Here is a 22,751-nt window from a genome sequence, read left to right as displayed (position 1 = left end):
TGTAACCAAGTAGTGAAAATAATTATGATGATGTATATTTTCAAATGTCGGAGCTGGTGGTTCTCCCTAGAGTCAGATATAGGTTACTACAGTGGGACAGAAAGAAGACTCTTTGTTAGGGGCACTCTCAATGGTGAAATTAAATTGTCTTCAATTAAAATGTAACTTTTACTATCTAATTTGAATAAAAAGGGGCAAGAAAAGCTTTAGAGTTCATAGCCATTAGTTTTGGTCTTATATTATGCAAAAAACAAAAACAAACAAACAACAATTGCTTTTGGATATTGGACCCAAAGTTGTGAAGCTGCATGTAGTCTAAATAAATATTTTCAAAATACAATATCTTGTCTCATAAGTTATAATGGCTAATATACAGTACAGTATATTATAATGAACATAAATGCAGAGCCGGCCCTAACCAATATGATGCCCTAGGCAAGATTTTGGTTGGTGACCCCAAGCACCACTGCTAGTTTTGCCTCTGACTCTGCGCCCGTTTTGCAGCACCGTCACCCCTCACCCATAGCAGTCCTCATTTTGGTGTTCCTACCTTCTATATTTTAAATAGGGACAGTGCGCACATTCGGCGCACAGCCCAAAAAGGGGTGTGTTCTTGCTGGGAAGGGGCATAGCCACACAATTGTACCCCCAAGTCAAATTATGCCACAGTAGTGCAGCTTTATTAAAATTATATCATGTGATAGTGTCCCTTATCCATGTTACATCACACTGTAGTACCACTTTACCTAATATACGTTATTCCTCATGGGTGGTATTCAGCATGCCGGCTATTGGGATCCCGGCGCCGGAATCCCGACACCGGGCATACCGACACCTATTCTCCCTCTTGGGGGTCCACAACCCCCCTGGAGGGAGTATAAATAGCGTGTCGCGCGTAGCGCGCCACCGTGCCCACAAAGGGCTCATTTGCGCTCACCCAGCTGTCCGTATGCCGGTGGTCGGGATTCCGGCGCCGGTATGCTGGCCGCCGGGATCCCGGCTGCCGGCATACCATACTACACCCCTCCTCCTAATAGTGCCCTTATTCACGTTACATCACACTGAATTGATCCTTATTTTCATTACACCACACTATATTGCTCTTTATTCACATTAGACCACACTGTAGTGCCCTTTCTATATTTTATGCCACACAGTAAAGCACCTTGTACACATAATGCAACACTTTAGTAATGCATTTATACCACACAGTAATGCCCCTAAAACATATGACACACATTATTAATGTCCTTATAAACATAATGCACCTTACACATTATACCAGCCTTTATTAATGCCCTTATACACATAATGTCCCATTCACATATGCAGCACATTATTAGTGCACTTATACACATAATGGCACACATAGTGTCCTTACACATTAGTCAAACATTATTAATACATTTATACACATAAGACCCCTTACACATATGCTGAACACTACTGCACAACCAACCCACCCGCACACAGCACTCACATGGCCCCTAACACTATGACCTCCGCCTCTGCTTGGATACAGATGTGTCCACACACATCTTTCCTCAATGCACCACTCAGCAGGAGATGCCTGGCGTGAGTCAGGTGGCAGCTCTGCTAACGTTGGGTTGGGTGCCTTTTTTAATGAAAATGCATCTTATTAGCGTTACTATGTGGCGGGGATGCTCAAGCAGCTTCTGCTTATTAAAATGATATGCCGCATTCCTATATTCTGTGTGCGACTGTGGCTGTATCTGCATACGGAATGCATACGAAATTACAGTGATTTCCCGGAAAACACTGTAACGTAACATTTCATATGCAGATACAGCCGCAGTCAGACACAGAATATAGGTATGCCGCATATCATTTTAATCAGCAGAAGCTGCTTGTGCCCCTAGGCATACCAAATGCCCTAGGCATTTGCCTAGTTTGCCTATGCCTAGGGCCGGCCCTGCATAAATGAATCATACATTTACTGTATTAAGGATCTTAGTGGCACATTTAAAGGAAAACAAATTGTTAAATTCTTGTATTTAAAGCTTCACTCCAATTCCAGCGTTAATGTTAGTATAGTGACAATGGTTCTCTTCTGTAATCACACTGTATACCAATCGTCACAATAAATAAAATCCCAGACAACACCTACAGAGATTTGTAACAAAACAGTAATGTGATTTTTTTTTAACCAAGAGTGTCCAAGTTCTATCTGTTGATCATAAACACTTCATAAAACACTCTTTTTCCCTTTGTGAGTGAACCCATTTATTGAATCAGAAAGCACTGTTGTATCCACAATGCAATCAAATGAAACCTCTAGTCTGATAAGTAGGTTTGTCTGGTTCTAACATTGCACTACACAGACATGAAATAACCTGTATAATGAAGCAAACATTCTTTTGTATCAAAATCGTTAGCTTAGGTTATTATGGGACACCGTGCAGACAAATACACTGGCAAGTAGTTTTCCATACTGTAATGCCATCAGCAGGAAGAGGGTTTTTTCATCAAACATTGCATGTAGATAGAAAAACCATGAGGATAAACTGATGTATAACTGCAAACTGCAATTTATCACACAGTGCAGAAAAGAATAATTAATTGGCAGATACTGTAGTTTTAAACAAAAGAAAAGATTTACACATATCTATGGCGCTCAAAGGAAAAAATAGTACACCATAAGAATAACATATATGTATACTCCAAAAAATATAAATAATAATTACCCCTAGAGATTTCCAAAGGAGCAAGACTTTGAAGTATACACTTGTTTTTTTCTTTATTTCACCGTCCTTGATTGAAACCTAAAATATAACGTGACCCCCTCCACACAATATGTGTTTTGGGATAGACACATACAAAAAAGAAGATAGTGCAATAAAACCCTTTTAAAGGACGATTTTAATGAATCAATGCACTTACAAACTGATGTAATTCAAACAGCATATCTCATAACTTCCCATAAGGCACACAGCTTAGCAGTCAATGAGTCGCCGTCAACCAAGGATGGTATACCGAATAGTGTTGGAAATCTGAAAAAATGTGACTACCTCCACATATTACGTGTTTGAGGTTTAGGCACATAAAATAGAAAAAAAATTAGTGCAATGATCCTTTTTAAAATTATGCAGGATTTAATGACATCAAAGCACTTACAAACAAACGTAATTTAATCAGCATAAAAACATATCCACAGGACATGCAACTCGGCAAAGAACAGCAACCACCCTCAGGTCCAGTCCCAGATGGAAAGATAGGCTGGTAAAGTGATCTCTCAATCCGGATATAGAGGGGTCACTTCCAGGGAGTAGTTACCGTAATCACCGCCAAGTACACGTAGAATAATCACATGGAGTAAGAACACTTAACGCGTTTCTGACCTGTTTGGTCCTTCATCAGAAGTGTAAAGTTCCTCTCCATTGGCATTATATTTATAGCAAACACATTACAAACATTAAAAACACCTGTGCACATTTAATGACGCTACCCGGCGTTCACGCGTCCTGCGCTTGCGCCGTTAATGTCTGGAAATTCATTGTGCGTTCCACCTCAAATCCGGAAGTGCGTCTTTGCGTTCCACAACCCCGGAAGGCGCTCCCCGTTATTCACATCATTCTGCACATGCGCCATTCTATCCTGGAGACTCATTATGCGTTCCACCACAATCAGGAAGTACATCTTTGTATTGCATTCACTCCGAGATTGAGTATCAAAGTTCTTATTCAACGGGTCCATTAAAACAGCGTTTTACATATGAATGTCCGCATATGAGTCCCAATAAAAATCCATGGAATATAAAACAAACAATAAAACAAAAAATTTAAATGTATACATTATATTCATAAATCACAGTGAAGTGCTTGTGAGAAAGTGCTGGTGAGAAAAAAGTGCTTGAAAAAAGGGAAAAGAAGATGGTTTGCTAGGTAAGGAAACACTTGAGCTCGAAGTCACCGTTGAGGCCCTTAGGTACAAGTGTCCCCAAACGGTGAATCCACCTCATTTCCACCCTAGACAATCTATCATCTAGATTTCTATTACGCCATGAAGGTAAAATTTGCTGTATTCCTATAAAATTCCTCAAATGGCATTCATTGGAATTATGAAATCTTTTGAAATGTGCCGAAACCATATGGGTTTCTAAGCCTTTACATATATTATATACGTGTTCAGCCATCCTCACTTTCAAGCAACGGGTAGTTTTTCCGACATAAAATAAGCCACAAGCACACTCCAAGATATATATTATATTCTTGGAGTGGCAAGTGATGAATTCCCTGATCGGAAAAATTGTACCATTTACAGTGAAATTAACTTGTTTACGTTGTTTGTTTTCTACTGATTTACACATCAGACAGTCTCCGCATTTGTGGAAACCCTTAGTTCTAACACTTTGTCTAATCTCTGGTTCTATACTACTTTTCACAAGATGGTCCTTTAAAGCGGGTGCTTTTCTGTACACAAAAGATGGTTGGTCCGGTATATATTGTCCCAAGATAGTATCCAATTTGAGGATTTTCCAATTCTTTTTAATAATACGTTCCATATCTCTATGGCATTTATTGTATTGTGTAATAAATGCCCATTGTGTCTTATCATTGGAAGCAGATATGGTTTTTCTGTTGTTTAATAAATCCTGCCTTTCAGGGACGTGATCAATTTTATTTCTAGCTTTTGTGAGGGTCTTTGGAGAATAACCCTTTACTTCAAAACGTTTGGTCAGATCGTCTAATTGTATTTCACAGACACTAGGTTCTGTGCAATTCCTTTTAATCCTAGAAAACTGACCAAAAGGGATACCATCTAACCAGTTTTTGTGATGTTGGCTGGTTCTTTCAATAAAATTATTACAGTCTGTAGGCTTACGATAAGTCATAGTATGAATGGAACCCTCTTTAATGTAAATACTAAAATCTAAAAAACATACTTATACTAAAAGTTAAATTGATAGACATGGTGTTCAAATTCAAATTAGTGCAGAAATTATCTAAGGATCTTTCATCACCACTCCATATAAAAAAAATGTTGTCTATAAAACGATGCCAGGACACCAGGTTCGCCACCAGAGTCCTATTAGTCCAAATAGTATGTTCCTCCCAGTACGCCATAAACAAGTTAGCGTAACTGGGGGCGAACCTGGTGCCCATGGCAGTTCCTATCATTTGAAGGTAAAAAGATCCATCGTAATAAAAGTAATTATTCGAGAGGATGAACTTAATACTGTCAATAATAAAGTGCTTCAGTGCTTCATTCATATCACTTTTGTTTAAAAAGTAAGTGACAGCAGTTATACCCTTCTCTGAATCAATTATCGTATAGAGTGTTTTCACATCTGCACTACAGAGGAAACTATTCTCTTTCCAATCAATGTCACCCAATTTATACAAAACGTCTCCCGTATCTTTCAAATAAGCCCTCGTTGTCTGTACAAGAGGCTGTAAATATGAATCTATTAGAGCCGACAAATTACTGGTAAGACTATTACAGCCGGATATTATTGGCCGGCCAGGAGGGTTTAGGGGATCTTTATGCACTTTTGGAAGTGTATAGATAGTGGGTATAGATGGATTTTTAATATTTAAAAAATCCAATTCTTTTTTTGAAATAAGGCCGTCATCAAATGCTTTTGTTGTCAGCTCCTTTAGAGCCTTCTCCATTTTAACCGTGGGATCACATTTTAATTTTTTATATGTATTATCCTCATTCAATAATAAATGGATTTTCTTCATATAAGTCTCTTTATTCATTAAACCCCCCCCCCCCCCTTATCTGCTGGTTTTATGATTAAGGTTTTATCTTCTTTAAGCGATTTTAAAGCATTGAATTCCTTTCTAGTTAAATTTAAATGTCTGTTCTTTTTAGTCAAAATTTTCTGCATAACTCTTTCAGAGCTTCATCACATACTAATTTATTAAAAGAGTCAATACAACTCCCCTTAGCATGTGAAGGATAAAATGTTGAAGGAGGTTTAAATCTATATTTTTGGGGAAGTGGTTATATACATTCTCCCTCTTCTTTTTCCTTCATTAAAAAGAACCTTTTTATTGTTAATTTTCTCACGTATGTTTGGATGTCCAAAAACACGTCAAAGGAATTAGGCTGAAAAGAGGGGGCATGTTTTAGGCCCTTTTTCAGAACCCTAGTTTCATCCTCAGTTAAGATCCTATCACTAAGATTGAAAATTTTAACCTCCTGAACTTCTTTCATGGGTTCATTTTCTAGATCTTGATTTTCTACATTCTGAATATCTCTCTTTTTAACTTTCTTTTTGGTTTTATTCTGTCCACCCCTTTTCCCTCTCCTGGTTTTCTTTGAGATGGGAATCGGGGGGACTAACACCTGTTCCTTGGTGGAGTTCTCACATTCCACTCTAAAAAAGAGGGTTGTTCATGTCTCCTATGCTCATCATAATTACCATTGTCTAGCACTAAAGAAAATAAAACCTTAATACTGGGCACTGTGCAACCTCGTTTACTCTAAGAAGCTAACCTTTGAGGTATTTCACATTATCTAAATGCATCTTATGAAATTTTGGACTTTTTAAGATTTTTTATTTTTTCGGTGCAATTTATGTTTTCATTTGAGTTCCTTCTTGCGGAGTAACCAAGTGTTATTTTATGTGCATGTTTTTGGTTTTCCCAACTATGGGTTGTATGCATTAAATTTAAAAAAAAAAAAAACAATCGGACTGATTGGTACTATCTCTTTTTGTGATTTGGAACTGCCATACCATATATTGGGTTTTTTGGAGTCAGAAACAGTGGTGGACTCAAAAGATACCTTTATGGGAACATCTCCACTATACATTCCGTGAGTGTGGTACGCATTCTTATTGGCACAACTATATAGGAGTAAAGATACCTTTACACATCTGTCTCTCCCCACTTTAAAGTGAGTTGAGGTATGCTCTTCCATACATACCATATGGTGAAGGACACTCAAAGAGGGTGAAGAATTTCTAAAGAAACCTTTTTGTGCACACATTTATCTCCCCTATTGTGAGTTGGGGTACGCATTATATACAGATTTTCTGTTTATAGCAGTGTCCCCCTCTATCTTGATGGGATAAGGATAATTTAATCTATTTAAAAAGGAAACTAGATATACAACAACACTACACATTGTATGTCTGTTTCTTTCTTCCATACAAAATCACCGGGTATGAACTGCTCCCATTGGGAAACATCTCTTTGAGCCACTTTCAGAAGTTGTGAAATGCCTTTTGGATCCTAAAGATACCCTGATAGGATTGTTTCCATTTCTTGTCCTGTGAGTGTGGTACGCATTTCCATCTGATACAGCAGCAATAGGATAAAAAGATACCTTTATATATTTGACTCGCTTTCACTTTAAAGTGAGTCTAGGTATGCTCTTTCATGCATACTTTATGGTGAAGGATACACAAAGAGGGTGAAGAAATTTTTAAAGAAACCTTTCCGTGCACGTATTTGCCCCTCTCAGTGTGAGTCGGGGTACGCACCATATATAGACTCCCTCCTTATGTTACCACTTTAACTTTTTCCTATTGGGATTAGGTTAACTTTATGTATGAAAAGAACTCTGTATGCAAAACAATACTACACATTGTATGTCTGTTTTTTTTGTCTCCATATCAAAATCATTGGTCATCTCCTATACTAACTGAGGACGTCCTGTGAATAATTGAGGAACAATCAATTGTGAACATCTTTAAGGGACGTATATATACATCTATTACCCATTTTTTCCATTTTGGCGCTTATACTGAGAAAAATTGTCTTTTTCTTGTGAAACTTTCTCACAAGCACTTTACTGTGATTTATGAATATAATGTATACATTTTAATTTTTTGTTTTATTGTTTGTTTTATATTCCATGGATTTTTATTGGGACACATATGCGGACATTCATATGTAAAACGCTGTTTTAATGGACCCGTTGAATAAGAACTTTGATACTCAATCTCGGAGTGAATGCAATACAAAGATGTACTTCCTGATTGTGGTGGAACGCATAATGAGTCTCCAGGATAGAATGGCACATGTGCAGAATGATGTGAATAACGGGGAGCGCCTTCCGGGATTGTGGAACGCAAAGACGCACTTCCGGATTTGAGGTGGAACGCACGATGAATTTCCGGACATTAACGGCGCGTGCGCAGGACGCGTGAACGCCGGGTAGCGTCATTAAATGTGCACAGGTGTTTTTAATGTTTGTAATGTGTTTGCTATAAATATAATGCCAATGGAGAGGAACTTTACACTTCTGATGAAGGACCAAACAGGTCAGAAACGCGTTAAGTGTTCTTACTCCATGTGATTATTCTACGTGTACTTGGCGGTGATTACGGTAACTACTCCCTGGAAGTGACCCCTCTATATCCGGATTGAGAGATCACTTTACCAGCCTATCTTTCCATCTGGGACTGGACCTGAGGGTGGTTGCTGTTCTTTGCCGAGTGCATGTCCTGTGGATATGTTTTTATGCTGATTAAATTACGTTTGTTTGTAAGTGCTTTGATGTCATTAAATCCTGCATAATTTTAAAAAGGATCATTGCACTATTTCTTTTTCTATTTTATGTGCCTAAACCTCAAACACGTAATATGTGGAGGTAGTCACATTTTTTCAGATTTCCAACACTATTCGGTATACCATCCTTGGTTGACGGCGACTCATTGACTGCTAAGCTGTGTGCCTTATGGGAAGTTATGAGATATGCTGTTTGAATTACATCAGTTTGTAAGTGCATTGATTCATTAAAATCGTCCTTTAAAAGGGTTTTATTGCACTATCTTCTTTTTTGTATGTGTCTATCCCAAAACACATATTGTGTGGAGGGGGTCACGTTATATTTTAGGTTTCAATCAAGGACGATGAAATAAAGAAAAAAACAAGTGTATACTTCAAAGTCTTGCTCCTTTGGAAATCTCTAGGGGTGATTATTATTTATATTTTTTGGAGTATACATATATGTTATTCTTATGGTGTACTATTTTTTCCTTTGAGCGCCATAGATATGTGTAAATCTTTTCTTTTGTCTATTTTTTTGTGTTTTTGGATGTACACTATATTACGCTAATTTTTGGCTGCACCTCTGGTTTGATTGCGCACTATTTTCTCACCTTCTATTATCACAGATACTGTAGTTTTAAACAGTGCAATCAACAGGCAGTGGAGTGTGGTTTCCACACGTAAGGCTCCGCTTAGGAGCATATCTTCATGCCATTATTCTGTCTTTGCTGATGGGCAATAAAAATATGGAACACTGCTTTTACATAAAAAACATCTAAGGAACTTACATTTCTACATGGGTTCTAGAAGCAAATCGTTGCGCATTATAACAAGTGTATTATGCGGACTGAAATATAGTTACTAATTTGTCCGTTTGAGAACTGTGCACAGATCAGCTTGGCTCCACCTCCTTGAGTCATTTTTAATAGTATTTTGATAATACTGATTATATTATTGTTCTTATATTGTTAAGATATCTTAGACCGGTCTAGGTTTTTATGTGTATTAAAACTCATGAATTATATGAAAATTTGCAGTTTGGTTATTTGAACATCAGCCATACCATATTTAATAGCGGAAAGAGTTAAGTGTTAGATTAGCTTTGGGAACTAGCACACGGTTCACCTGTGCTAATTATTCTGACTTGAAGACCCCAAGTCAGTAACTCTGTGTTGCAGCTTGAAAATAACATATGGTGACTTATTAAATTGAAATTAGCTATTTATTAGCGCCTGGTTGCGGCTTGTGTGTTGTAAAATTAGAGATGAGCAGGTTCGGTTCCCTGAGAACCGAACCCCCTCGAACTTCGCTACCCGAGCCCGGATCCGAGCCCAGCTTGGGTTTTCCCGCCTGACTCAGAAACCAGAACGAGGCAAAACGTCATCATCCTGCTGTCGGGATCTCGCGGGTTTTGGATTCCATATAAGGAGCCGCACGTCGCCGCATTTTCACTCCAGTCCTGGAGAGTGTAACAAGAGGACATGTCTCCGTCCTCAGTGTCTGTGCGGGAGGAAAAATGGGGTGGCGATTCCAGTGCTGTCTTGTGCTGCTCAGTCCAGTGTAGTGTCTAATGCTGTCCAGTCACAGTGGTGGTGTCCTCTGCTGCCATATGTCCAGTGTAGCTGTATAAGTCCAGTGCAGTGGTGCCGTGTTCTCCTACATCAGTACAGTGGTAGTGTCTTGTGCTGCATCAGTCCAGTCACAGTGGTGGTGTCCTCTGCTGCCATATGTCCAGTGCTGGTGTATAAGTCCAGTCCAGTGGTGCTGTGTTGTGCTGCATCAGTCCAGTGGTGGTGTCTTGTGCTGCATCAGTCCAGTGGTGGTGTCCCTATGCTACTGTATATGTCCAGTGGTACTGCCGTATATGTCCAGTGATACTGCCCTATATGTCCAGTGATACTGCCGTAGATGTCCAGTGATAATGCCGTATAAATCCAGTCCAGTGGTACTGCTGTATAAGTCCAGTGATACTGCCGTATAGGTCCAGTGATACTACCGTATATATGTCCAGTGGTACTGCCATATAAATCCAGTGATACTGCCGTATATATGTCTAGTGGAATTGCCATATTATTCCAGTGATACTGCTGTATATGTCCAGTGGTACTGCCGTATAAATCCAGTGGTACTCCAGTCCAGTGATACTGCTGTATATGTCCAGTGGTACTGCCATATAATTCCAGTGATACTGCGTATATATCCAGTGGTACTGGCGTATAAATCCAGTCCAGTGATACTGCTGCATATGTCCAGTGATACTGCCATATATATCCAGTGGTACTGCCATATAATTCCAGTGATTCTGCCATATAATTCCAGTGATACTGCCGTATAAATCCAATCCAGTGGTACGTCCGTATAAATCCAGTGGTACCTCTGTATAAATCCATTGGTACTGCCGTATAATTCCAGAGATACTGCCGTATAACTCCCATGATACTGCCGTATATGTCCAGTGGTACTGCCGTATAGTTCCAGTGATACTACTGCCATATAATTCCAGTGATACTGCCATATATGTCCAGTGATACTGCCATATAAATCCAATGATACTGCCATATATGTCCAGTAATGCTGCCATATAAATCCAGTCCAGTGGTACTGGCGTACAAGTCCAGTGGCACTGCCGTATAATTCCAGTGATGCTGTCGTATAATTCCAGTGGTACTGCCGTATAATTCTAGTGGTACTGCCATATAAATCCAGTGGTACTGGCGTATAAATCCAGTGGTACTGCCATATAATTCCAGTGATACTGCCTTATAAGTCCAGTGGTACTGCTGTATAAGTCCAGTGGTACTGCCGTTTCATTTAAGTGATACTGACGCATAAGTCCAGTGATACTGCAGTATATGTCCAGTGGTACTGCTGTATAATTCCAGTGATACTGCCATATATGCCCAGTGGTACTGCCATATAATTCCAGTGATACTGCCGTATATGTCCAGTGGTATTATCGTATAAATCCAGTGATACTGTCGTATAAATCCAGTTATACTGTCTTATATGTCCAGAGGTACTGCCGTATAAATCCAGTGATACTGCGATATATGTCCAGTGGTACTGCCATATAATTCCAGTGATACTGCCTTATATGTCCAGTGGTACTGCCATATAAATCCAGTGGTACTGGCGTATAAATCCAGTGGTACTGCTGTAGAATTCCAGTGATACTGCCGTATAATTCCAGTGATACTGCCGCATAAATCCAGTCCAGAGGTACTGCTGTATAAATCCAGTGGTCCTGTTATATAATTCCAGTGATACTGCCATACATATATCCAGTGATACTGCTGTATATGTCCAGTGGTACTGCCGTATAAATCCAGTGGTACTGCCATATAATTCCAGTGATACTTCCGTCTATGTCCAGTGGTACTGCCGTATAAATCAAGTGATACTGCCGTATATGTCCAGTGGTACTGCCATATAATTCCAGTGATACTGCCGAATATGTCCAGTGGTACTGCCATATAAATCCAGTGGTACTGGCGTATAAATCCAGTGGTACTGCCGTATAATTCAAGTGATACTGCCGTATAATTCCAGTAATGCTGCCGTATAAATCCAGTCCAATGGTACTGCCGTATAAGTCCAGTGGTACTGCTGTATAATTCCAGTGGTACTGTCGTATTATTCCAGTGGTACTGGCATATAAATCCAGTGGTACTGCCATATAATTCCAATGATACTGCTATATAATTCCAGTGGTTTTGGCGTATAAATACAGTTGTACTGCCGTATAATTCCAGTGATACTGCCGTATAATTCATGATACTGCCTTATAAATCCAGTCCAGAGGTACTGCTATATAACTCCAGTGGTACTGCCATATAATTCCAGTGATACTGCCTTATAATTCCAGTGAAACTGCTGTATATGTCCAGTGGTACTGCCATATAATTCCAGTGATACTGCAGTATCTGTCCAGTGGTACTACTGTATAAATCCAGTGATACTGCCATATATGTCCAGTGATACTGCTGTATATGTGCAGTGGTACTGCCGTATAATTTGAGTGGTACTGCCATATAATTCCAGTGATACTGCCGTATATGTCCAGTGGTACTGCCATATACATCCAGTGATACTGCCGTATAAGTCCAGTGGTACTGCCATATAATTCCAGTGATACTGCCATATATGTCCAATGATACTGCTGTATATGTCCAGTGGTACTGCCGTATAATTCCAGTGGTACTGTCATATAATTCCAGTGATACTGACGAATATGTCCAGTGGTGCTGCCATTTTAATCCAGTGATACTGCCGTCTGTGTCAAGTGGTACTGCCGTATAAATCAAGTGATACTGCCGTATATGTCCAGTGGTACTGCCCAGTGGCAGAACTAGCGAGCGGTGGGCCCAGGTGCGACAAAATGCTTTTGCCCCCCCCTCCCTCATCCCATCCAAGTCCACCCCCTCACCCCTGGAGAGGATCTGATGAGGGGAACCTGCTCAGGGCCAGAGAAATGGATACCTAGCAACAGTGCCGTAACTAGACATTTTAGCACTGTGTGCAAGAAACGGCATCGGAGCCGCACCCCTGCATGCAAAACAGGGGCAGTGCGCGCCGTAGGAGCGTGGCTTCGTGGGGAAGGGGTGTGGCCACAAAATAATACCAATTCATAAAACGGTGCACAGTAGTCTCCGTTATTCAAATTATTCCGCACAGTCGCACCACTACACCAGGTAGAGACCCTTTTACACCTTACGGCGGACAGATTCCCTTTTTACACATTACGGCAGACAGCGTCCCCTTTTTACACATGGCGGCAGACAGCGTCCTCTTTTTACACAATACGGCAGACAGCATCCCCTTTTTACACATTACGGCAGACAGCGTGCCCTTGTTACACATTACGGCAGACAGCGTGCCCTTTTTACACATAATGGCAGACAGCGTGCCATTGTTACACATAATGGCAGACAGCGTGCCCTTGTTACACATTACGGCAGACAGCGTCCCCTTTTTACACATTACGGCAGGCAGATTCCCCCTTTTTACACATTACGGCAGGCAGATTCCCCCTTTTTACACATTACGGGAGACAGCGTGCCCTTTTTACACATTACGGCAGACAGCGTGCCCTTGTTACACATTACTGGAGACAGCGTCCCCTTTTTACACATTATGGCAGACAGCATCCCCTTTTTACACATTACGGCAGACAGCGTGCCCTTGTTACACATTACGGCAGACAGCGTGCCCTTTTTACACATAATGGCAGACAGCGTGCCCTTGTTACACATAATGGCAGACAGCGTGCCCTTGTTACACATAATGGCAGACAGCGTGCCCTTGTTACATATTACGGCAGTCAGCGTCCCCTTTTTACACATTACGGCAGGCAGATTCCCCCTTTTTACACATTACGGCAGACAGTCCCGCTTTTTGGAAAGAAAGAAAGAAAGAAAGAAAGAAAGAAAGAAAGAAAGAAAGAAAGAAAGAAAGAAAGAAAGAAAGAAAGAAAGAAAGAAAGAAATAATTATACTTACTGTCTCGGTGCAGCTTCTGGCAGAGATCACGGAGAGAAGGAGGAGGAGGGAGGTGGAGGAGGGAGCCGCAGCAGCGCTATGTTATTGATGGAGGCGCTGCTGCAGTTGTCCCAGTCCTTCACCATAGGCTGTCCTCCGCCGCTGTGAATGTTGGGATGCGCTTCACAGCGGCGGAAGACAGCCTATAGTGAAGCAGAGGGACAGCAGCAGCGCCTCAACCAATAAAACAGCGCTGCTGCGGCTCCCTCCTTCACCTCCCTCCTCCTCCTTCCCCCGTGTCCGCTGCACTCCTCTCCTCTCCAGGCGGCTGTGTGCTGCGGGCAGCGGTTGCCCGCAGCACACAGAGGCATGTAATGAGTAGGTTTGACTCATTACATGCTTTGGGCCCCTGGACAGTGGCGGGCCCCAGTGAAACGCACTGGTTGCACTGGCGGTAGTTCCACCTCTGGTACTGCCATATAATTCCAGTGATACTGCCGTATATGTCCAGTGTTACTGCCATATAAATCCAGTGATACTGCAGTATCTGTCCAGTGGTACTACTGTATAAATCCAGTGATACTGCCGTATAATTCCAGTGATACTGCCTTAAAAATCCAGTCCAGTGGTACTGCCATATATTTCCAGTGATACTGCCGTATAATTCCAGTGATACTGCTGTATATGTCCAGTGGTACTGCCATATAATTCCAGTGATACTGCCATATGTGTCCAGTGGTACTGCCATATAAATCCAGTGATACTGTCGTATATGTCCAGTGGTACTGCCGTATAAATCCAGTGATACTGCGACATATGTCCAGTGGTACTGCCATATAATTCCGGTGATACTGCCGTATATGTCCAGTGTTATTGCCATATAAATCCAGTGGTACTGGCGTATAAATCCAGTGGTACTGCCATAGAATTACAGTGATACTGCCGTAGAAATACAGTGGTACTGCCATATAAATCCAGTGATACTGCCATATCATTCCAGTAATACTGCCGTATAATTCCAGTTATACTGCTGTATAAATCCAGTCCAGTGGTACTGCTGTATAAGTCCAGTGGTACTTCCATATAATACCAGTGATACTGCCGTATATGTCCAGTGATACTGCTGTATATGTCCAGTGGTACTGCCGTATAATTCCAGTGATGCTGCCGTATATGTTCAGTGGTACTGCCATATAATTCCAGTGATACTGCCATATAATTCCAGTGATACTGCCGTATATATCCAGTGGTACACCATATAATTCCAGTGACACTGCTGTATAAGTCAAGTGGTACTGCCGTATAAATCCAGTTCAATGGTACTGCTGTATAAGTCCAGTGGTACTGCCGTATAATACCAGTGATACTGCCATATAATTCCAGTGATACGGCCGTATAAATCCAGTCAAGTGGTACTGCCATATAAGTCCAGTGGTACTGCCGTATAATTCCAGTGATACTGCCGTATAATTCCAGTGGTACTGCCAAATAAATCCAGTGGTACTGCCATATCATTTCAGTGGTATTGCCGTATAATTCCAGTGATACTGCCGTATCATTCCAGTGATACTGCCGTATAAATCCAGTTCAGTGATACTACCATACAAGTCCAGTGGTACTGCCGTATAATTCCAGTGGTACTGCCGTATAATTCCAGTGGTACTGCCGTATAAATCCAGTGGAACTGCCATATAATTCCAGTGATACTGCTGTATAATTCCAGTGATACTACCATATAAATCCAATCCAGTGGTACTACCATATAATTCCAGTGATACTGCCGTATAATTCCAGTGGTACTGCCGTATAATTTCAGTGATACTGCCGTATAAATTCCAGTGATACTTCGTATAAATCCAGTCCAGTGGTACTGTCATATAAATCCAGTGGTACTGCCATATAATTCCAGTGATACGGCCATATAATTCCAGTGGTACTGCCGTATAAGTCCAGTGGTACTGTCCTGTGCGGTATATTATTTACTCTATTTAAAGGGGTTATTAATATTTAATCCAAATAATTTTTACAGTGTTTGCCCGGTGTTGTGTAGGGATACGCTGTCCTGTGCTGCATATTGTGTTATATAACTCAAGAAAAATAATGGAGAACAAAAATTTGGAGGATAAAATGGGGAAAGATCAAGAACCACTTCCACCTAGTGCTGAAGCTGCTGCCACTAGTCATGACATAGAAGATGAAATGCCATCAATGTCGCCTGCCAAGGCTGATGCCCAATGTGATAGTAGAGGGCATGTAAAATCCAAAAAGCCAAAGTTCAGTAAAACAACCCAAAAAAGAAATTTAAATGGTCTGAGAAGAAACGTAAACTTGCCAATATGCCATTTACGACACGGAGTGGCAAAGAACGGCTAAGGCCCTGGCCTAAATTCATGACTAGAAGTTCAGCTTCACATGACGATGGAAGCCCTCATACTACTGCTAGAAAAATTATAAGAGTTAAGCTGGTAAAAGCACAGCAAAGAACTGTGCGTTCTAAAATGGTATCACAAATCCCCAAGGAGAGTCTAAGTGTGTTGGCGGTTGCGATGCCTGACCTTCCCAACACTAGACGGGAAGAGGTGGCTCCTTCCGCCTTTTGCATGCCCTCTGCAAGTGTTGGAAGTAGCACCCACAGCCCAGTTTCTGATATTCAAATTGAAGATGTCACTGTTGAAGTACACCAGGATGAGGATATGGGTGTTGCTGGTGCTGAGGAGGAAGCTGACGATGATTCTGATGGTGATGTGGTTTGTTTAAATCAGGCACCGGGGAGACAGTTGTTGTCTGTGGGATGAATAAGCTCATTGTAATGTCTGGGCAAAATACCAAAAAAACACCTCTTTGGTGTGGAATTATTTCTCCACAAATCCAGACAACAGGTGTCAAGCCATGTGTTGCCTCTGTCAATCTGTAATAAGTAGGGGTAAGGATGTTAACCACCTAGGAACATCCTCCCTTATATGTCACCTGCTGCGCATTCATCAGAAGTCAGTGTCAAGTTGTGAAACTATGGGTAAGAGCGTAAGCAGTCCACTGACACCTAAATCCCTTCTTCCTCTTGTACCCAAGCTCCTGCAAGCCACACCACCAACTCTCTCAACGTCAACTTCCTCCTCAGTCAGGAACGTCAGTATTCCTGCAGGCCATGTCCCTGGCAAGACTGAGGAGTCCTCTCCTAACCGGGATTCCTCCGGAGGATCCTTGAGTGGTACTCCTACTGCTGCTGCTGCTGTTGTTGTTGTTGTTGTTGCTTCTGCTGCTGTTGTTGTTGCTGCTGGGAGTAGATCGTCATCCCAGAGGGGAAGTCAGAAGACCACTTGTACTACTTCAACTAAGCAATTGACTGTCCAACAATCCTTTGCGATGAAGATTAAATATGACAGCAGTCATCCTGTAGCAAAGCGGATAACTGAGGCCTTACAGTTATGTTGGTGTCAGACGTGCGTCCAGTATCCGCCATTAGTTCAGTGGGACTTAGAGAATTGATGGAGTTAGTGTGTCCCTGGTACCAAATTCCATCTAGATTCCACTTCACTAGGCAGGCGATACCGAGAATGTACAGAGACGTCAGAAAAAGTGTCCTCAGGGTCCTAAAAAATGCAGTTGTACCCACTTGTCCACTTAACCACGGACATGTGGACAAGTGGAACAGGGCAGACTGTGACAGCCCACTGGGTAGATGTATTGCCTCCCGCAGCAACAACAGCAGTGGCACCAGTAGCAGCATCTCGCAAATGCCAACTCGTTCCTAGGCAGGCTACACTACGTATCACCGCTTTCCGTAAGAGGCACACCGCTGACAACCTCTTATGGAAACTGAGGGACATCATCACACAATGGCTTACCCCACTTAGGGGGTAATTGTGAGTTGATCGCAGCAGGAACTTTGTTAGCAGTTGGGCAAAACCATGGCCCTCATTCCGAGTTGTTCGCTCGGTATTTTTCATCGCATCGCAGTGAAAATCCGCTTTGTACGCATGCGCAATGTTCGCACTGCGACTGCGCCAAGTAACTTTACTATGAAGAAAGTATTTTTACTCACGGCTTTTTCTTCGCTCCGGCGATCGTAATGTGATTGACAGGAAATGGGTGTTACTGGGCGGATACACGGCGTTTCAGGGGCGTGTGGCTGAAAACGCTACCGTTTCCGGAAAAAACGCAGGAGTGGCCGGGGAAACGGTGGGAGTGCCTGGGCGAACGCTGGGTGTGTTTGTGACGTCAACCAGGAACGACAAGCACTGAAATGATCGCACAGGCAGAGTAAGTCTGGAGCTACTCTGAAACTGCTAACTCGTTTGTAATCGCAATATTGCGCGTACGTCGGTCGCAATTTTAAGAAGCTAAGATTCACTCCCAGTAGGCGGCGGCTTAGCGTGTGTAACTCTGCTACATTCGCCTTGCGAGCGAACAACTCGGAATGAGGGCCCATGTGCACTGCAGGGGAGGCAGATATAACATGTGCAGAGAGAGATAGATTTGGGTGTGGTGAGTTAAATCTGCAATCTAAATTGCAGTGTAAAAATAAAGCAGCCAGTATTTACCCTGCACAGAAACAAAATAACCCACCCAAATCTAACTCTCTCTGCAAATGTTATATCTGCCTCCCCTGCAGTGCACATGGTTTTGCCCAACTGCTAAAACATTTCCTGCTGCGATCAACTTGGAATTACCCCCTTAGACTCTTAGATTTGTGATATCGGACAAAACCACCAATATTGTGCGTGCATTACACCTGGACAAATTCCAGCACGTCCTATGTTTTGCACATACAATTAATTTAGCGGGGCAAAAAATGTTAAAAAAATGACAGGGGAGTGCAGGAGATGCTGTCGGTGGCCCGAAAAATTGCGGGCCACTTTTGACATTCAGCCACCGAGTGCCGAAGACTGGAGCACCAGCAAACATTCCTGAACCTGCCCTGCAATCACCTGAAGACCACTTGTTGGTAACGAGGTGGAATTCAATACTCTATATGCTTCAGAGGATGGAGGAGCAGCAAAAGGCCATTCAAGCCTATACATCCACCTTCGATATAGGCAAAGGAGGGGAATGCACCTGAATCAAGCGCAGTGGAGAAGGCTCTCCAACCCTTCGAACTTGCCACACATGAAGTCAGTTCAGACACTGCCAGCTTGAGTCAGGTCATTCCCCTCATCAGGCTTTTGCAGAAGCAGCTGGAGAAAGTGAAGGAGGAGCTAAGACGGAGCGATTCCGCAAAGTATGTGGGACTTGTGGATGGAGCCCTTTATTCGCTTTGCCAGGATTCAGGAGTGGTCAATCTGTTTAAATCAGAGCACTACATTTTGTCCACCGTGCTCGATCCTAGGTTTAAAGGCTACATTGTATCTCTCTTTCCAGCTGACACAAGTCTGCAGAGTTTCAAAGACCTGCTGGTGAGAAAATTGTCAACTCAAGCGGAACATGACCCGTCAACAACTCCTCCTTCATTTTCTCCCGCAACTGGTGGTTGTGAGGAAAAGGATAAGATTTCCTAGCCCACCCGCTGGCGGTGATGCAGGGCAGTCAGGAGCGAGTGCTGACATCTGGTCCGAATTGAAGGACCTGCCAATGATTACTGACAGGTCTACTGTCACTGCATATTGAAAGAATGGTGGACGATTATATGAATGACAGCATCCAAGTAGGCATGTCAGACAGTCCGTACGTATATTGGCAGGAAAAAGAGACAATTTAGATGCCCTTACACAAACTGGCTTTATTTTACCTAAGTTGCCCCCCTCCAGTGTGTACTCCAAAAGAGTGTTTAGTGCAGCCAGTCACCTTGTCAGTGATTGGCGTAGGAGGTTACTTCCACAAAATGTGGAGAAGATGTGTCACGCCTAGCAAAGTTTGGGAATCCGGCAGCTTAGATTTGCCCAAGGAGGTAGCAGGCTGTGGAAAAACAAGATGAGGGGGTTGGATATAGTTCCTTTGCATGGGGCACGGAGCAATGAAGGATGTAGGCGGGGTTTGAGAGTCAGTGGAAAGTATTTATTATGTACAGAGCTGAGGTAGAAAACTGAGGTTGGTGAACGGTGACTTGAGAACGTGGTCGTAGACAAAGAACTGCGGAACTGTGAGTGAGGGTAAAAACGAGGCTGAAGACAAGAACCGTGGACTGTGTCTTTAAGATGAAACTGTGGTAGAGGAGCTGAGAACTGTGGATGGTAGTTTGGGTTGTGATTGGAGACTGAGAACTGTAGACTGTGGCTTGAAAGATGAAGCTGGAGATAACGAGCTGAGGACTGTGAACGGTGGTTCGAGAACTTGGCTGGAAGCAAGAATCTGCGGACTGTGGCTTAGAGGACGAGGCAAGAGACCCGGGGTCATCCGTGCCCAAAGGGTCTTAGTGAACCGGGTTTTCCAAGAGAGTCCACGGGCAGCAGCAGGCTAGAAACGGCAAGACAGCAGCAGCAACTGAGAACTGGCAAAGCAGGGTTAGAAGTACCAGAATACAGCAGGAATCCTGGCAGCACAGGCTAAAGCACCTACAACAGGGTTGTAACTTGAAGCACTGGCGTCCCTGTCCTAAACCAGTCCCCTTTTATAGGAAGAAATCTCCCTGGATTGGCTGGAAACCTAGGAACAGGAATTATGTCAGAAACTTGGTCTCCAACATGGCGGGGCCCAGTAATGCAGACCTTTTCTGGCAACATGCTGCTCACTGCCCCTGGTCTCCTAGGCAACGGTTTAGCGAAAGGGAGCCGCTGCAGCGGCGTCCCGCCACCACGAGCGGACCCCCTCAGCGCCATTACCGCTGCCTGTACCCCTGAACCCAGCGCCGCAGCCCTCCACCGCCGCTGCCCAGCCGCCCGTGAAGCCCGCCCCATGGCCCCAGTGTTCCGGTAAGACCCCGGACGCTGACAGTACCCCCCCCCCTTCCTTTGCGGGTGGACTCCGGACACCTATAAGGTTTAGCTGGAAATTTGGCATGAAATGTCCGAAGAAGTCTTGGGGCATGGACGTCCTCTGCCTCTATCCAGGACCTTTCCTCAGGTCCATATCCCTTCCAATCAACTAGGTACTGGAGGCGACCGTATCGTTTGCGGGAGTTGATGATCTTATGAATCTCAAATTCATCTCCTTGTGTTGACTGGATCTTGGGTGATTTAGGGAGAGCAGCTCTAAATCGATTGAGTACCAATGGTTTTAAGAGAGAAATATGAAAAGCGTTAGGGATTCTTAAATGTGGAGGTAACTTCACCTTGTAAGCCACAGGATTCAAAACTTTTTCGATTGGATAGGGCCCAATAAACCTGGGAGCAAACTTCTTAGTAGGAACCTTCAATCTTAGGTTACGTGTGGAAACCCGAACCCGATCTCCCACTTTAAGACTTGGTATCGCTTTTCGCTTCAGATCTGCATAGGTCTTATACTTCTTGGATGTCTTGAGCAAGGCCTTGTGAATTTGTCTCCAGGTTTCAGTAAATTGTCGAAGTGTTGACTCTGCGGCAGGAACCTCGAGTGTAGGCAGAAGTTGGAAGTCAGGAACTTTCGGATGATAACCATAATTAATGAAAAATGGAGAAGATTTTGTGGCAGAGTGATAAAGATTGTTATGGGCAAATTCTGCAAATGGGAGGAAGTCCAGCCAGTCGTCCTGAGAGGAGGACATGAATAAACGCAGAAATGTCTCCAGGTCCTGGTTCACTCTTTCTGTTTGACCATCCGTTTGAGGATGATATCCTGAGGAGAAATTAAATTTCACGCCAAGAGCAGAACATAGGGATCTCCAAAACTTGGCCACAAACTGGGGACCTCTATCAGATACGATTTCCTGCGGTAAACCATGGAGTCGAAAAATCTCTGCTATGAATAATTTTGCCAGCTGGGATGCTGATGGAAGACTGGCCAGGGGAACAAAGTGTGCCATTTTAGAAAATCGATCAACTATGACCCATACGGTGTTCCATCCGCCAGACGCAGGCAAATCCGTAATAAAGTCCACAGAAATATGTGTCCATGGTCTTTGTGGCACAGGTAGCGGATGAAGTAACCCGGCTGGAGGACCTTTAGGACTTTTCTGCAGAGCACACTTTGGACAGGCAGCCACGAATTCCTGAACATCAGTCCTGAGATGAGGCCACCAGTAGGAGCGTTGAATGAATTTGAGCATTTTATGACCACCCGCATGGCCCATGAAGGAGGAGGAGTGAGCCCATGTAAGCAGTCTCTTGTGAAGATTTGGAGCAACGAGGATCTTTCCTGGAGGAGGAAGTGGAGAGGTATTGGTTGCTGAAAAAGAGGTGGAGTCTAAGATGTATTGTTCTTTTGAACGGTCAGAGGGTTCTTCAGAACTCAAGGAACCAGATAATGCATCTGCCTTTTTGTTGAGGGACCCTGGACGGTAACTAAGTTTAAAGTTGAAACTGGTAAAGAAGAGTGCCCATCTTGCTTGACGTGGGTTCAGACATCGGGCTGACTGTAGATACAGGAGGTTCTTATGATCCGTGGTTACCGAGATTAGATGCTGAGCTCCCTCCAACAAATACCTCCACTCCTCAAAGGCTAACTTAATTGCTAGTAATTCTTGCTCCCCAATAGCGTAATTCTGCTCAGGGGGGGAGAATCTTCGCGAGAAGAACGCACAAGGATGGACTTTCTTGTCCTCGAAGAGCTGGGATAAAACTGCTCCTACTCCTACCGTGGAGGTATCGACTTCCACCAGGAACGGACGGCTGAGATCAGGTTGTCGAAGAACAGGAGCGGTCATGAAGGCCTTCTTTAACGACGAAAAGGCTTCTAAAGCCTCTGGAGACCATTTGGCTGGATCGGCTCCTTTCCTAGTTAATGCTGTTATGGGGGC

At 42.9% G+C, this 22,751-nt stretch overlaps 1 protein-coding gene and 1 long non-coding RNA gene across 4 annotated transcripts in view; one reads left to right on the top strand and one right to left on the bottom strand.

The window, feature by feature from the left end:
* Window positions 1–3,473, bottom strand: part of LOC134910404 (uncharacterized) — a 65,827-nt gene extending 62,354 nt beyond the window's left edge. For 2 of the 3 annotated variants that reach the window (XR_010176187.1, XR_010176190.1), the window contains exons 1-2: window positions 3,136–3,473; window positions 2,706–3,029 (exon numbers count right to left, since the gene is read on the bottom strand). This is a non-coding gene — a long non-coding RNA (uncharacterized LOC134910404). The remainder of the gene's footprint in view (window positions 1–2,705; window positions 3,030–3,135) is intronic. The other variant, XR_010176188.1, reaches the window with a different exon arrangement.
* BANK1 (B cell scaffold protein with ankyrin repeats 1) overlaps window positions 1–22,751 on the top strand; it is a 1,166,863-nt gene that overhangs the window by 1,039,563 nt on the left and 104,549 nt on the right. The window lies entirely within an intron of this gene.

This window comes from Pseudophryne corroboree, chromosome 1 (genome assembly GCF_028390025.1).
Source record: "Pseudophryne corroboree isolate aPseCor3 chromosome 1, aPseCor3.hap2, whole genome shotgun sequence".
Classification (NCBI taxonomy): Eukaryota; Metazoa; Chordata; class Amphibia; order Anura; family Myobatrachidae; genus Pseudophryne; species Pseudophryne corroboree.
Note: the sequence above shows the minus strand (reverse complement) of the source record. Positions and strands in the feature narration are given on the sequence as shown.